General features: G+C 36.8%; 1 protein-coding gene across 1 annotated transcript in view; it reads right to left on the bottom strand.

The window, feature by feature from the left end:
* Window positions 1–14319, bottom strand: part of PTPRR (protein tyrosine phosphatase receptor type R) — a 378611-nt gene that overhangs the window by 284107 nt on the left and 80185 nt on the right. The window contains exon 7 of the mRNA XM_079937947.1: window positions 9567–9713. The gene's annotated coding sequence lies outside the window, so the exon portion shown is untranslated. The remainder of the gene's footprint in view (window positions 1–9566; window positions 9714–14319) is intronic.

The raw sequence follows: 14319 nt of genomic DNA, 5'->3' as shown, positions 1-14319 counted from the left end.
TGTTCTGATGGTGCTGCTGGTATTAAGGGTGATATATATGTACACACACACACGCATTTTGAATCAGTGCTTTTTTTTATCTTCCTTTCTGGCTCTCTATTCTTTCTGTGCTTAACCCAAGCTCTTTAAGGAAAAGGGCGTGACATGAAGCATATTGACTAGGATTTTGCATTTCTCAGTTTGTAAGACACTCGAACTGAGATCACCATGAATCAAGTTCCAGGCAGAAGCAGCTTTTCTTGGCAGAGTTATCTGTAAAACCCGAAGGTTGGGACTGAAGTGACTTCTCAGCCTCAGAGAAAATTACAGGGTCACTGACACTGTTTAGCAATAGGAGACAGCAAAGCCCTCTGGACCACATTTCAAATGTACCCTCTTCCCTCTGCTTTATCTCTTCAGTTCAAAGATCCCTACTGGAGCACAGATCCTCATCTGACCTGTTTCCCTGAGGAGCTTTTCTCAGGGTAGAGGTTTCTTTCACTTCAAAGAGACTTCAAAGACAGCGGGAAGGAAAAGAGTAGAGGGGGTCCTTTAAACCTGCTCTCTGCATTGGCTGTGAACTACTCCAACCACGGCTTCCTAAGAACTTATAAATATATGTAACTCCTGGTTCATTTTCTTAAGAAGCTTATATTCTCAGAGGAGGGATGCAACGTAGACAAATGACATAATAAAAAGTGGAATGCACCCTAAAAGTAGAACAAAGAGCAATATGTTTTAAAATAGGAAAGTGAGCTGGAATAATCACAGGTGGTTTTTTATGGAGCATATGAAACTTTAATTATAGTGCTGAAGGACGGGCAGAATTTTGATACATAGAAAATGCAGGGGAATGACATTCCACAAAAAAAGAAATGGTCATAATGTAAGTTCAAAGGTGGAATAGAAAGGGATTTGGGGCTCCTGTTCAGATTGGTTGAAATGTAGGGTTCCGAAAAAGGAAATAAAATCAAACCAAAATCATGATCATGATATTGCTTTGTATGTGAGAACTGACACTGAATGATTTTCAGGAGAGAAATAATAGTTCTAACAGGGATGCTTTAGCGAGATTATTACAGTATTGATTTATGCTGTCACATCATTTGCTATACAATGGTGATCTTCTTCCTAACAGGAGGCCAGATAATCTGTTGAGAGTAAAGAAGGTGCAACTGGGTTCTTTAAAAGAATGTAGATTTGGGGAAGTTACTATGGCAATTTCAATCTAGCAGGAGAGAAATAAAACTTGGAATGAGGACCAAGCAGACTGAGGTCAGAGAGCACAGATTATGTAGCATGAGTTAGTAGCTGCCAACATAACACTGTAATTAGCAGTATTGGAATGGAAACCTGGAAAGCAGACGGTGGCAGCAAGTGAAGGCTAGGAACGTGCATGGTGAGTAGGGTAGAGAACAAAGAAGGAATTCTACGGTTTAGAGAGGGCAGGATTGAGAATGGCTGAATCCTAGCTTCTGTTCAGGTGGAATGGTAAATAAAGCTTATATGGATATCTACCAGTCCAAGGACCTATGTGTGCCAGGCAGTAGGTTAAACAATTAATTTTCACACACTCTGTGAATTAGATGTCGAGGTATTCATTTTACGGACAAGGAAATGAAGAGTTGGTAAAGGACTGGTACGACTGGTATGGGACAGAATTAGGATTCTAACCCAGGTCTGCCCGATGGAGACAGAAGAAAGCAGTTGGCGGTTTCCTCGAGAGTGAAGGTAGTGGAAGGAGTGGTCTCTTTTGGAGAAGTCTGGGTCAAAGCACGCCAGGGGGCTCTTAGGATGTAAAAGGAGGGTAATCCAATACATGCCGAGGGGAGCTCAGCTATGGTTCTGATAAGTATTCATTTCATATCTTAGATGCTACGATAATGGGATTCTTCAAAATTTACACAGCATGGTAAGATTGCCTCAGCCATGGTAAAAATAATAATAAATCTTAGGATCCGAGTGGCTTTCAGGAGGACCATGAGCTGACATTCCAGTGTTATTGTTGGAGTCGCTCACGATCCTGTGAAGGAAAAAGACCACTTTGACCAGCAGGAGTGACTCTGCTATAACCACAGGCCCATCGAGAGATAGCCTCACGTTGTGAGTAGGAGTACTAGAACACCTGAGAGCACGTGGCTGAGAGTGGGAGACAGCGCCAAAGCAGGAAACAAGGAGACGGAGGCACGTGCGGACCAGGTCTGGGTGGTGGTGGTGGGGGGCGGGCGGGACATCCTCCTGCTTGCCCTGTCTGCTTGGCCGGTCCCAGCCACGACAGAGGGATTTGCAAAGCAAGTCCCACGGGAGAAGGAGCGCTGAAGCTTGGTCTCCTTCTTGGCTCCCAAGGCTGCCCTGCTATAAGTGTGGTACTGCTTATAACAGACACTAGTGGTGAAGAGCATGCACTCTGCAGTCAGAACTGCTTTGGGTTCCCAGCCCTACCACTTCCTAGCAGGTAATTTTGGACATCAGCTCTCTCATTTCTATAAAAGTGGGACTAAGATATCTCTCTCTCTCATCAGCTACTTGATATTAGCCCAACAACTAAGAGTACAGTAACCGGCACTTTGCATGAATCAATAAATGGTAGTGGCTACTTGCTGCTAGTAAATGATGGAAAAAAGGAAAGAAACTGTCTAACAATAGAAGTTGGCTTTACAAATTCAGACTACTTTGTATAAAGTCACTAAATAGTATTCATGGTAGGAGGGTTGGAATAAAGTGAGAGACAGGGTGGGGATGAATTACGGATTATTCTTTTGGCTTTTTTGTGTATTTTATGTTGCTTTTGTAATAAAAAAAAAAGGAGAAAAAAGGGGTTGAAAGCAAAAGCATAGCTATAAGGAACATTTTCAGGTTTATGTTTCACACTGTTCTCTAAGTCTCAAATTCAAAATGCTCCAAAGTTTACAATATAACACTTTTGGTTCATTTAGTGTTTTCACTTCATTATAATACCATATACCTAGTGATTTCAGAAGAGATACATTTGCTCATATATACCTTTAAGGGCTCAATCTATATGACTCCAAATTTTCTCCGCTCAAAGACAACTGATTTTTTTTTCTTCTGTTTCACTTCACTTCTTGTCCATATAGAAACATATACCACATATTGTAATCATGACGAATATAGAGACTTTGTATTCCTTTTCTTTCACTTAACGCTTTTCGCGTTGCCCCATTGCCTCCATACTTAAAACTTTTCACGGCTGCTTAGTAATATTCTAACAAGAACTGTGATCTTATCTGTCCATTCCTCTGAAGTGTAACATTTCGGGTCCTCCCACATTTTTACAAGGATGAACCAATCCGGCTGCCACACACGTTTTCACAACTATAACCTTTTTCTCCTTGTGAACTGTTGCCTTAGGATAAGAATTTTCAATGGTAGGGAAATATTTTCTGGTTCTTAAAATTTACTGTCAGATTGTTTTTCAAAATGACTGTGCACATTTACAGTGCCAATCTCCTGGCAGCTGCCACAGCTGCTTCATCTTCTGGCCCAAGCTCACAGGATCCCTATTATCATTTTAATTTTCGTTTCTTTAATTACTAGCAGGTTGAAGCATTCTAATTTATATGTTTACTTTCTTATGTTTCCTCTTAGAGCTCTGATATTTATAAATAAATGTAACCTTTCGAAATGTGACTGGAGACAATAAAGTCCTTTTACTGTTGGCGTTTCTCTATTTGTGTTCAATTTAACCCAAAATATTCATTCCTCTTTTCAAGTGCCCCCCAAATGCCAAATGCCATAATTGGAGAATAAAAGTAGAAAACAAATATATAAATTGTTTTGTTTCTGTGTCATTCCACAGTCAGGAAAGAAACCGAAGGCCTCAGTAGGTCCTTTCTCAACGTTCTGAGACCTGACGTCACCCATTCAATAGTCTTCTGATGAAATTAGTTTGGGGACATTCAAAACAGTCATATTCTGGACAACAGATTGGATTACTGACCAGGATCAACCCTTAATGGGCCAGTTAGTTTGGTTGTTATAGCAACAAAATTTGATTTGACATTCAGTTATTCAATCAACGGCTCAGCAATAGACCTGCAAACAGTACATTCTGTTGAGACTGAAGGCTGCCTTCCCCTCCTTTATAAACCTTATGCCAACATCCATTTGAAAATTTTCAGAGCTTAGTATTTCATCTGAAAAATTTCAGGGCTTAGTATTTCAAATTTGAAATGTGTTCTCCACCGCTTCCTGTAAAAGGTCTGAGCTCTTCCTTGAGACATCTGTGTCACCTTAAGTCAGAAATCCTAAAAGATGTACGTGGGTGCACAACTGGATATAATACTATGCCACTCACTAGATCTGAACCTTGGGAAGCTGAGGGGATTTGATCTACTTTACTCAGTTTTATAAGAGAACCAGAGAAGATGGCTGCCCTGGAGGATCAAGTAGTTTCTCTTTCTTCTGGAGCTTCCTGAGTTTTACCCTTCCCTTCATTAATCATTCTGAAATTGACTCTTCCTCACGGCTCATTGAGTTAAATGGGATCAATCACAACATTTCAAACTGTTGTGATGTCATATATATGTCAACACAGACCTAAGAGGTTACATATACTTTTACCATTTGGGGTAAATGCATTATAGATTGGTAACCCAATATGCTAGTAACCCCTTAGGGAAGTAAATATGGTATTTAACTGTAGCTCTAAAAGTAAAACTATACCTGCATGTCTGTTTGTTCCACTTAAAAGAAGTTTTACCTTCTATCTTTAGCTAAATGTTACTTATACAACTACACAAAAAATGCATGACATTTTTCATCCAAGAACCTATTTTGAATCCAAGTTAAAACTGTACATGTATGCATTTATGAAGGCTTAGAATTAAAATAAGAAACTTAGGGGTGGGGGTGATGCTTGATTGAAGCCAACTTATGAGGTCCACCACCAGTAAAGAAGCTATAAATATTGTCTCCTGCTGCTTTTGTGGCAACATTAAAAAGTGTGTTGAACTGAATCTAATGTATCTTCCTGTGAGTTCTTCCACAAATTGTGATACACATTGTAAGTATGTATATTCTATTTAAGAAAACAATGATCTAGATACATTTTGATTTTAATTTCTGAGCTTCTTTATGAGGGGTCACTTTATTTTTGCTAATCTTTGTCCAAGAAGACAATGTCACCACCCATCAACCAATGTACAATATACATTTTGAGGGCATTTATTTGCTTTTCCAGTAGTAGGGATGGATTTGGTTTCTTACATATTATTCTACTTTCTGTTTCCAAGCAACAGTATACATGGGAGAAATGGTTAGAATTTAGAGCACAACAAAGCTAACTGACCCACAAAATGATTGAACCCAGAACACTGTCCTGTTCAGTTTGCCAAGTCAGTTTTCTGTTACATGGTAGCCTTTTGCATGGCAAGCTGGAATTGGTTACTCAACCTCATTTCTTTAAATCAAGGAAGAACTAATGGTCACTTGTAAACAAGGTTGCTTCTTTCTACTTGCTTTGCTATTGACTACATGCCTGAACAATTAAGCAAATTTCATGAAGCAGTTTTTAAAAAGAACTTTCTTCTAACCTTTTTCATAATATCAAAAAGCTGGGAGGTTGGCTGATAGCTCCTGACTTTGCTTGGATAAAGGCGTTACATTATTACACTCTCATGCAAGAACTTTGTAGCCCAGAATACCGAACCAGCTCCTAGATGGAGAGAACTTTCCTAACTATGTGTCCCTATGTTCTTTTAAAGAACACATTACTTCTATTTTTTTTTATAAACTAGTTTCAAACTGAGGTCACAGGTAGTGTTTCAAGAATCAAGGTCATGTGGCTTAGGGCTTTAATCTTTGAGGCTGACATATTCCACAGATTGATACTGATCTCTCTCTCTCTCTCTCTCTCTCTCCCCTCTCTCTCTCTCTTCCCCTCCTCCTTCTCCTCCCCTTCTTCCTCCTATTCCAATCTTTTCCCCCAAGCCCCTCTCTTAAAACTGTTTCTGGTATCAAATGTTTTCTTTTGGCTGTTCTTACTGCATTTGGAATGAAGCTAACTCCATGATTGCCTTGGGATTGCCTATGGGGATTCACACAGGCTCGGGCAACCTCCCTGAACAGGGTGATGAAAGCTCCCTCAAGCCCCTCTACTAGGGAAGGTCTCCTGGGCATCTACCCCACAAACTCCATCAAAGCACAAAATGCAGATCCCCAATCAAATACCTGACTCTTTTCTTGAAGTTACCTACCTTTGTTCATCTCTTTCTGCTCCCTAGGGTAGAAGGTAAAAATTCATTTTTGTATAAATACTCTCATGGTCATTCTTTTCAGTTCTATATCCTTTCAAAGGTCCCTTCTTTGCACCTGGACAACTCCAGAAGAGTGGTGCCAGGGCATTTGATATGTATGGTTTACACTGTGACCATTTAACCATGCTATTCAGCTACTTATGTCAGCCATTAGTCTTATCAGTTTAGCTGACATTACTTTAAAGCTTTCAAATCTCGTTCAGCTTTAGTTATAGCTAATATAAAAAGAAGATTTGAACAGATATGAAATTCAGTGCTACAGATAAATGGATTCATTTAAGAGCTGAGCAGAAGATGACTTTCCAATAAATACCCTGTCTGTCCTAAATTCTCAATGAATTGTGGTGTGACCATGTAGGCGTGCACACTCTAAAATAACAAGGGTTACCATTTTTAAAACAAATGCATATGGATAATTCAGGATCAATAATCAAACATATTCTATTTCTGATATCTCAGACCACTGTCAGGAAAAGAAAAGGTTCATTTTGGAAAGAGACCTTACTTTTTTCCCTCACACTCTGATGATGAAAAACACTTGATCTTGGCTTTCTTGCCTGGAAAAAAGAGCGCCTGTGCAGATTTGGATTTAAGTCCTGGCTCTGCCTCTAGTTGTTTTGACCTTCAGCAAGTCACAACCTCCTTGTCTGTTTCTTCAACACTGCGTGAGCAAAGTAGATTTTCATAACCCTTTCAGCGTAAAAAGTCTAGAGCTAATGCAAAACTGAAAGGATCCATCAATTCAGAAATAATTAAACCATTTTATTTTTCATTGTGCATTTGTGAAGCAGTCACACTACATGAGTTGGACTGGTATTAAGTAGAAGACCCAGCCTGAGCTGGGTCAGCTCAGCACTAGGATTAAAGGTGCATTCAGTCAACCTCCTAAGAACTCATCAACCAGGTGCTGTTCCACAAAGGCTCCTTCCAGAAACTTATCATAGGATATTGTTCTCGAGAACCCATCAGTCTACCTGGGTCCTCCTGATAACAATGGCTAAGTAATCGTCACCCTTTATAACTTATTTCTGCAGTCAAGAAAGAAAAGCTACTGCATCCAAGACATTGTTTGGGCCAGTGTGGGAGATGCATTTATGGTCTACGTTTTTAAAGATCAAACTTTGAAAGATTCTTAGCAATAAAGCAGGCTATAGTACACATGCGAAAATATATTTTTCAATGGCAGGAAAAAAATTCCGTCTTTTACAATAGCAAAAATTTTGGAATCAGAATCTTTGATTAAAATTCAAATCCCTATGAAGCTTTTCATGTTTCTTATCACTGAAAAAAATCAGCAAACATTTTTGTTCAAGAGGTACATCTCTAACTCCAATAGAACCTGCATATTTTCCCCAACAACTGTATCAAAGCAAGAGTGTTAGCTAGTCTGGGAATAAATAATACTCATTTTAAGCCTCACCATAGTCTTAAGCCAAATGATATTGCCAACAGCCCAATGAAGATTAGCTCTAATGGAGAAGAAATGACAGCCTGCAAAATTTCTTCTCAAGTTTCTTCCAATTGTCAGTGAGTCAAAACCACAGTCACTAACGCAACAGCTCAGAAAGAGAGGCGGAGTTGAAAAACTTCCAATAACTGTCAAAGAAAATTCTAGTCTTTCTTAAGTTTTTAAATTAAGTTTTACTCATGTCAACCCCATCAACAAAAAGGAATAAACTAAGACTGTGTTTATGTGACACCACAACAACTAGTCAATTAAGTGGGGAGTGAACTCAAATCTTTTGATTGACTCAATTTTATACTTTCAGTTTGCTATTTCAGTGTATTTAATTGGTCACAGTCTTAACATGGGCATATTCATTCAATAACATTCATGTGGCATTTGATCACTATTAACAACTTTCCTGGAGATCTAAGAATATATAATACAAAGGCTCTGAGTCCACTTAAGTGCATATTAATTTCTGAAAAGCATTTTTGCTTTGAGCTGTCACTGAGAAATCATGCAAATGAAACCAATGTAAAGATGGTGGTAAATATGGTATCCAAACAAATTAGGTCCAGATTAATTTAAACATTGCTAGGGTAGAAAGAACAAATCTTACTCCTTTGTTATTCAAAGATGAATATACACACATACACATGAAAAATGGTGAGTATATCAATCATATCCTGTTGTAATTATAAAACTGTACTTTGAAGAATAAACCATAATGTTTTACATTGGCACTTATAGTGATCAGAAGCAATATCTTCTTATTTACCAAACAAATTATTAGATAGGAATCATATTTCACCTATAACATTGCCTTGATGTACAATTTATATATGTGGCAGACTCTAAATATTAGCTGTATTTGGTCAAAAATAATATAATAATAAGTATTTATTTATTTCAAAGAAATTTTGTCTGGTCTAATGAAAAGAAATTTGAACATGGAATCAAAATATTTGCGGTTATTACCAGGCTTATTGCTTCCTAGCTGCTTGACCTTGGGAAGGTCATTAATCTGCCTGAACTTTGGTTTCTTAAAATGGAAGTGAAAAAAAGAAATCTGCTTCACAAGTTTGGATAAAAATTAAATAGTCAGTGGACATAAAAAATGTGTTATAGAATGATAAAGCACCATAAACTGTCATTATTATTTATAGTATGAAAGTGTAAATACTCAGTAAAAATAATTAGTAAAATGCCTACTATGTGCTACACAATATGTGAATCATTAGTCTTTATAGTTATCTTGCATAATGGGAGGTTTTAATGCACATTTTTAAGAAGTTGATAGATTAAGCAGGCAGAAACAAACCTTAAAAATATAGAAGAGAAGATGGGAACAACACAAATAACAAGTTTTATCTAATAAATGTGCGGGTGTCTAACAGTATTCAACATGGGCAGAATGCATATTTTCATCCAGAACACACCATGCATTTACAAAAGGTGACCGCACACTGGGCCATAAGACATGTCTTAACAAATGTCAAAAAAGTTTATTACGGTCATAGCATCTAACCAAGATGTGATTTAATTAGAAATCAGGGGAAAAAAGTAAGTGTGTTAGTTTTCCATTGGTGTGTAACAAATTACCACAGACTTAGCTGCTCACAACAGCACCCATGTATTATCTCATAGTTCTGTATGGCAGAAATCTGAGGAGGCTTAAATGGTTTTCTGCTCAGGATCTCCCAAGACTGTCATCTACATGTGGGCTGGGCTGGACTCTGATCTGGAGGCTCTGGGGAAGAACCTGCTTCTGTATTAGTCAGGATCCTCCAGAGAAACAGAACCAACTGGATAGAAATACAGAGATACATACAAGAGGAGATTTACTACAGAATTTAACTCACATGGCTATGGAGGCCGAGAAGTCCACAATCGTCCATCTGTAAGCTGGAGGTCCAGCAAAACTGGTGGTGTAATTACTCCAAGTCCAAAAGCCCAAAGAGCAGGGGCACCAGTGTCTACCGTTCAATAAGGTTGTGTAGATAGAAAATCTAAACAATAAATTATTAGAATTAATAGGATAGTTACCAAGTTCGGGAAATGAAAAATAAATGTAGAAAATTATTGTATTTCTACATATCAGCAACAATGGAAGAATTAGATACTGAAATTTTTTAAATGTATCACTTAGTCACAAAAACATAAAATAGCTACAAATTTAATACAGATACACAAAATCTTCTGAAGGAAATTTTTAAACTTTGAAAGACTTTAAAAAAGGCCTAAACAAATAGATAGATATCCCACATTGATGGGTTGGGAGACTCAATAAATAAAATAAATATTTCCATTATTTCCAAATCGATGTTTTATGCAATTTTAATCGAAATTTCATCAGATACTCTTTGGTAAAAGTGATATGATTCTAAAATTTATATGAAAGCAATGTATAATACCTAAGATGACACTGAAAGAGAGAAGATGTGACTACTTACTCTTCAGGTACTTAGAATAATTACAAAGCTATAATAATTAAAGCAGTGCAGTACAGAGCATAGAGAGACAAATAAACCAGTATAACAGAACAGAGTCTGTTATTTCTAAATGGACATGATATATGACAGAGGTGCAGATCAGTAAAGATGACCAGTAAATATATGGTACTGGAGCAACTGGTTATCCATATGGGGGAATAAAGTAGTGGGATTCCTACCTCGTACTGTAGACAAAAAAAAATTCCACTTTGATTAATGATCTAAATGGGACAAATATAAACCTTAATATAGAAGAATATCCTTGATTTTGAAATATGCAGGATTTCTTTGAAAAAAATAAAAAGTACAAAACAGAATGATATTTAAAAAACTGGCACATATATGAACCATGTAACAATTCCTATCTTATCCTACTATCATCATATTTTGGTCAACTTAGGGAAGAGGCATGGTGCCAGAAGCAACTTCCTAACTTCAGCCTCTTCTCCTTGGCCATGCCAGCAGCACATCAGGACCAAGCTGGAATAAAATACAGATGCTGAAGAGAGTTTTAGAAGAGACTGCAGAACATAAGAATGTGGACAAAGAGAAAGGAGAAAACTAGAAGAAAGTTCAAGGGGAGAAGCTGCCCCTCTGTTCAAGCCCCTTTTAGCCCTTTAGGAGCTCATCACGTTCCAAGGGTGGTTCACCATTGGAGGGGTCTATGTGTACATTATGGGCAATTTGAATCTAGACTAGAGGACTTCAGAAAAAGGCACTGCCCTTTCATTATTTGAAAAGGACGTCATACGAACACTGATTTTACTTCTTTTGTTTTTTTTAGATGTTGGGGGTAGGAGTTTATTAATTAATTTATTTATTTTTGCTGTGTTGGGTCTTCGTTTCTGTGCGAGGGCTTTCTCTAGTTGTGGCAAGCGGGGGCCACTCTTCATCGCGGTGCGCGGGCCTGTCACTATCGCGGCCTCTCTTGCTGCGGAGCATGGGCTCCAGACGTGCAGGCTCAGTAGTTGTGGCTCACGGGCCTAGTTGCTCTGCAGCATGTGGGATCTTCCCGGACTGGGGCTCAAACCCGTGTCCCCTGCATTGGCAGGCAGATTCTCAACCACTGCACCACCAGGGAAGCCCTGACTTTACTTCTTAATTTATGTGTTAGTCATGTGAATAAAAATCAATGCCTGAAATACTGTGTGTAAAAGTAGCACGTGAACTTTGCCAGAAACTGTACTTGTAATCTTCTACTCAACCTGGAACAACACAGGTTGATAGTTTGTATTGATAATCACAACATCCAGCACACTCCACTGAGCAAAATTTATTAATTTCTCTATGCTGGATGAGACAGATAGAAACCAATTCAAGTTTGGGGGGTTTTTTTACTAAAAAAATTTTTTTCTACTTTAGAGAGTCAACCTTTTTAAAGACACACTATAGAAATGTGCTCTCAGGGGTGATCATTAGGGATATAAAAGTAGCTAAATAACACATAAAATGATAGAAAGTAATTTGAAATGATCTCAAATATTTGAAATAAGGTTAACTGGAAAATATATAGAAGTTAAATAACTGTTATTCAGGGAAAACAAACTGCAATGGCTCTTAATTGCTACTAACATTTATTGAACAGTTTGCTTTATTAGAGGTTTCACATAGATTTTGATTTTCAAGGGTAACATCTGGAGAAATGTCATTTTGCCCAGCCTAAACTCTGTAAGCCAAAATACCAGTTCTCTCTGAAGGCAGCTCTCAAAAATCACAGTCAAAATTACCAGTAGGAAATCATTATTCTCTTGGGACTGGACTTTGTATATCTAACCACTTCAGGTACTGCAAATATCTCACCACTGCATGGATTTATAAACTAAGAAAGACATGTGCAAGACACAAAAACAGAAAGACAGAGAATTCTGACAGGTCAACTGTCCAGTCACATTTTATTTCCTTTTCTCTTATCAATGCCAAAAATCATACAACAGATACATACTCAGTACTAGTAAAATTTATCCATGGACACCATTCTCACAGAAACAACAAATGACCTCATGTTATAGAATAACATATCACCAGAAATGAAGGAAGCATGGACTGTCAGCAATTGCTTACGCCTACTGAAACATCCAAGGGTAGTATTGGATTATTGTAATATTCTGAGAATATTCTTTTTAATTAAAAGTGAAAGATTGGCTCTCCTCTTAAAATATGCATCACAGCATATTTGGAAACAATGTTATAGGAAAGTGATTCCAGATGTTCTCTGAGAAGTCATGAAAGCCCATTTGAGAAATACTGATATAGAGTGATGTATGTGTGTGTGTGAGCTAAATCTATGTGTATACATACATTCATGTATATCATATACAGACAGACACACACACACACTCATACACGATGACAAGAAAATAAACCAGAGTAAATGTGGAAATTTGGGGAAAGAAATTGATAACTCTCCATAAACAATTTGCTAAAGTAAATCACTGAACTTAATGGTTGACATGAAACACACAAGGGAGCAATTAGGTAGAGTGATGCAAAGGCAAATAAATAAGACCAAATTTCATGTAAATATAATGCATTTCAGTGTTGCTGATAAGTTTCAAGAAAAGTTAGCTTGACTAGTTAAATCTCAGGAAGGAGAAGTATTATGACCATCTTCAGAATCCAGATGGAGCTAAAAGCTCCATTTTTCTGTTCAAAAACCAAGAGTAAATATGGTGAACATGAAACAGTAGATTTAAGTAGATCCTTAGAACAAATATTAAGGATTAATGTTTTTCTAAAAGAATTAGTTAATAGAAGAAATAAAACATAACACTTTTTTTCAACAAAGTAGTAAAAGACAGTGAATTAAAATTTTAAGTTAAATATTTAATTATCTTCTTGAACATTCATTTTCCAAATCCTGAGAAACAATGCTTATTGATTTTTTTCTGACTATGAAAGGAACAACTATCTCTTTGCAGAAAATTTAGATAAATAAAAAGAAATAAAATCTCAATTCAACCCTCTGTAGGTGGAAATACCAAGGCAATAAATAAATTCTATATAAATTGGAATAAAAATAAGTTTGTAAATATATAGATTAAAGAGAAACAAAGTCATTTACCTAGAACTTTGTGAACTAGAGTTCAGTAAGGTAACCACATAGAAAATGAGCAAAGAAAAATTAGTAGCTTTCCATCCCACACAAACACACACAAGGATTAGATATTTTTAGATTTCATTTTAAAAAAGCAATAAAAACTTTATTGAATTATAAGTAAAAATTGTGCAACAAGTTATGATAATCTATAAAACACTACTGAAGGATCTAAAGAAAAACTTAAGTAGAAAGTAAACTATATTTATGGATAGGAATGCTCAATATTGTAAATATTTTAATAACCCAAATTGGTCTACAAGTTAAATAAAATCGCAACCAAAATCCTCGTGAGAATTTCTTGGAACTTGATAAAGTGATTTTAAAATTCATATGGAGGAGCAAATGCTTAAGAATAACCAGGACAATCTTAAAAAGGAAGAAAGCAATTGTGTGATGCATTCAACTAGCTATCAGAACAAAGTATGGAGCTAAAATTAAAATAGTGACAAAGCAGCATGCACGATATAGCACAAAATGGATTAATCATATATACCAGAGTGAAGTTCTGAACTTTTCATTCTGGAAATACGGAAAATCCGGAATTTTACTAAGGTACGTGTGGTAATTTAATGTATGATAAAGGCCAGCATTACAAACCAGTGGGAAATGATAATGAACTCAATGTTTTGGGTAAATGAAAAGGTATAGGAGTAGAGTCTTATCTCAAATCATTAAATAAAATAAATTTCAGCTCATCTAGAAACCTAAATGAAAATATTATTAGTCATGAATATGGTGGAGTGTTTATGGTCTGGGAGGAAAGAAGGTCTTAATTAGCAAAACACAAAAATCAAATGCCATAGAGGAAAAGATTGACAAGTTTGTCTAAATCGAAACTAAAAGTAAAGTGAAAGAGTAATCATTACCTTGGGAGCTCATATTTGCAATATGTGTAACAGATAATCGCTTAATACCCAGGAAAATGTGAGTGTATTACATAATTTATATGTATACACCCTTCAAAATCAATAAGCTAGAGACAAACAACCCAGCAGAAAAATGGGCAAGGGATATAAACAGATAACA

This window comes from Stenella coeruleoalba (genome assembly GCF_951394435.1).
Source record: "Stenella coeruleoalba genome assembly, chromosome: 11".
In the NCBI taxonomy this organism is placed as follows: Eukaryota; Metazoa; Chordata; class Mammalia; order Artiodactyla; family Delphinidae; genus Stenella; species Stenella coeruleoalba.
Note: the sequence above shows the minus strand (reverse complement) of the source record. Positions and strands in the feature narration are given on the sequence as shown.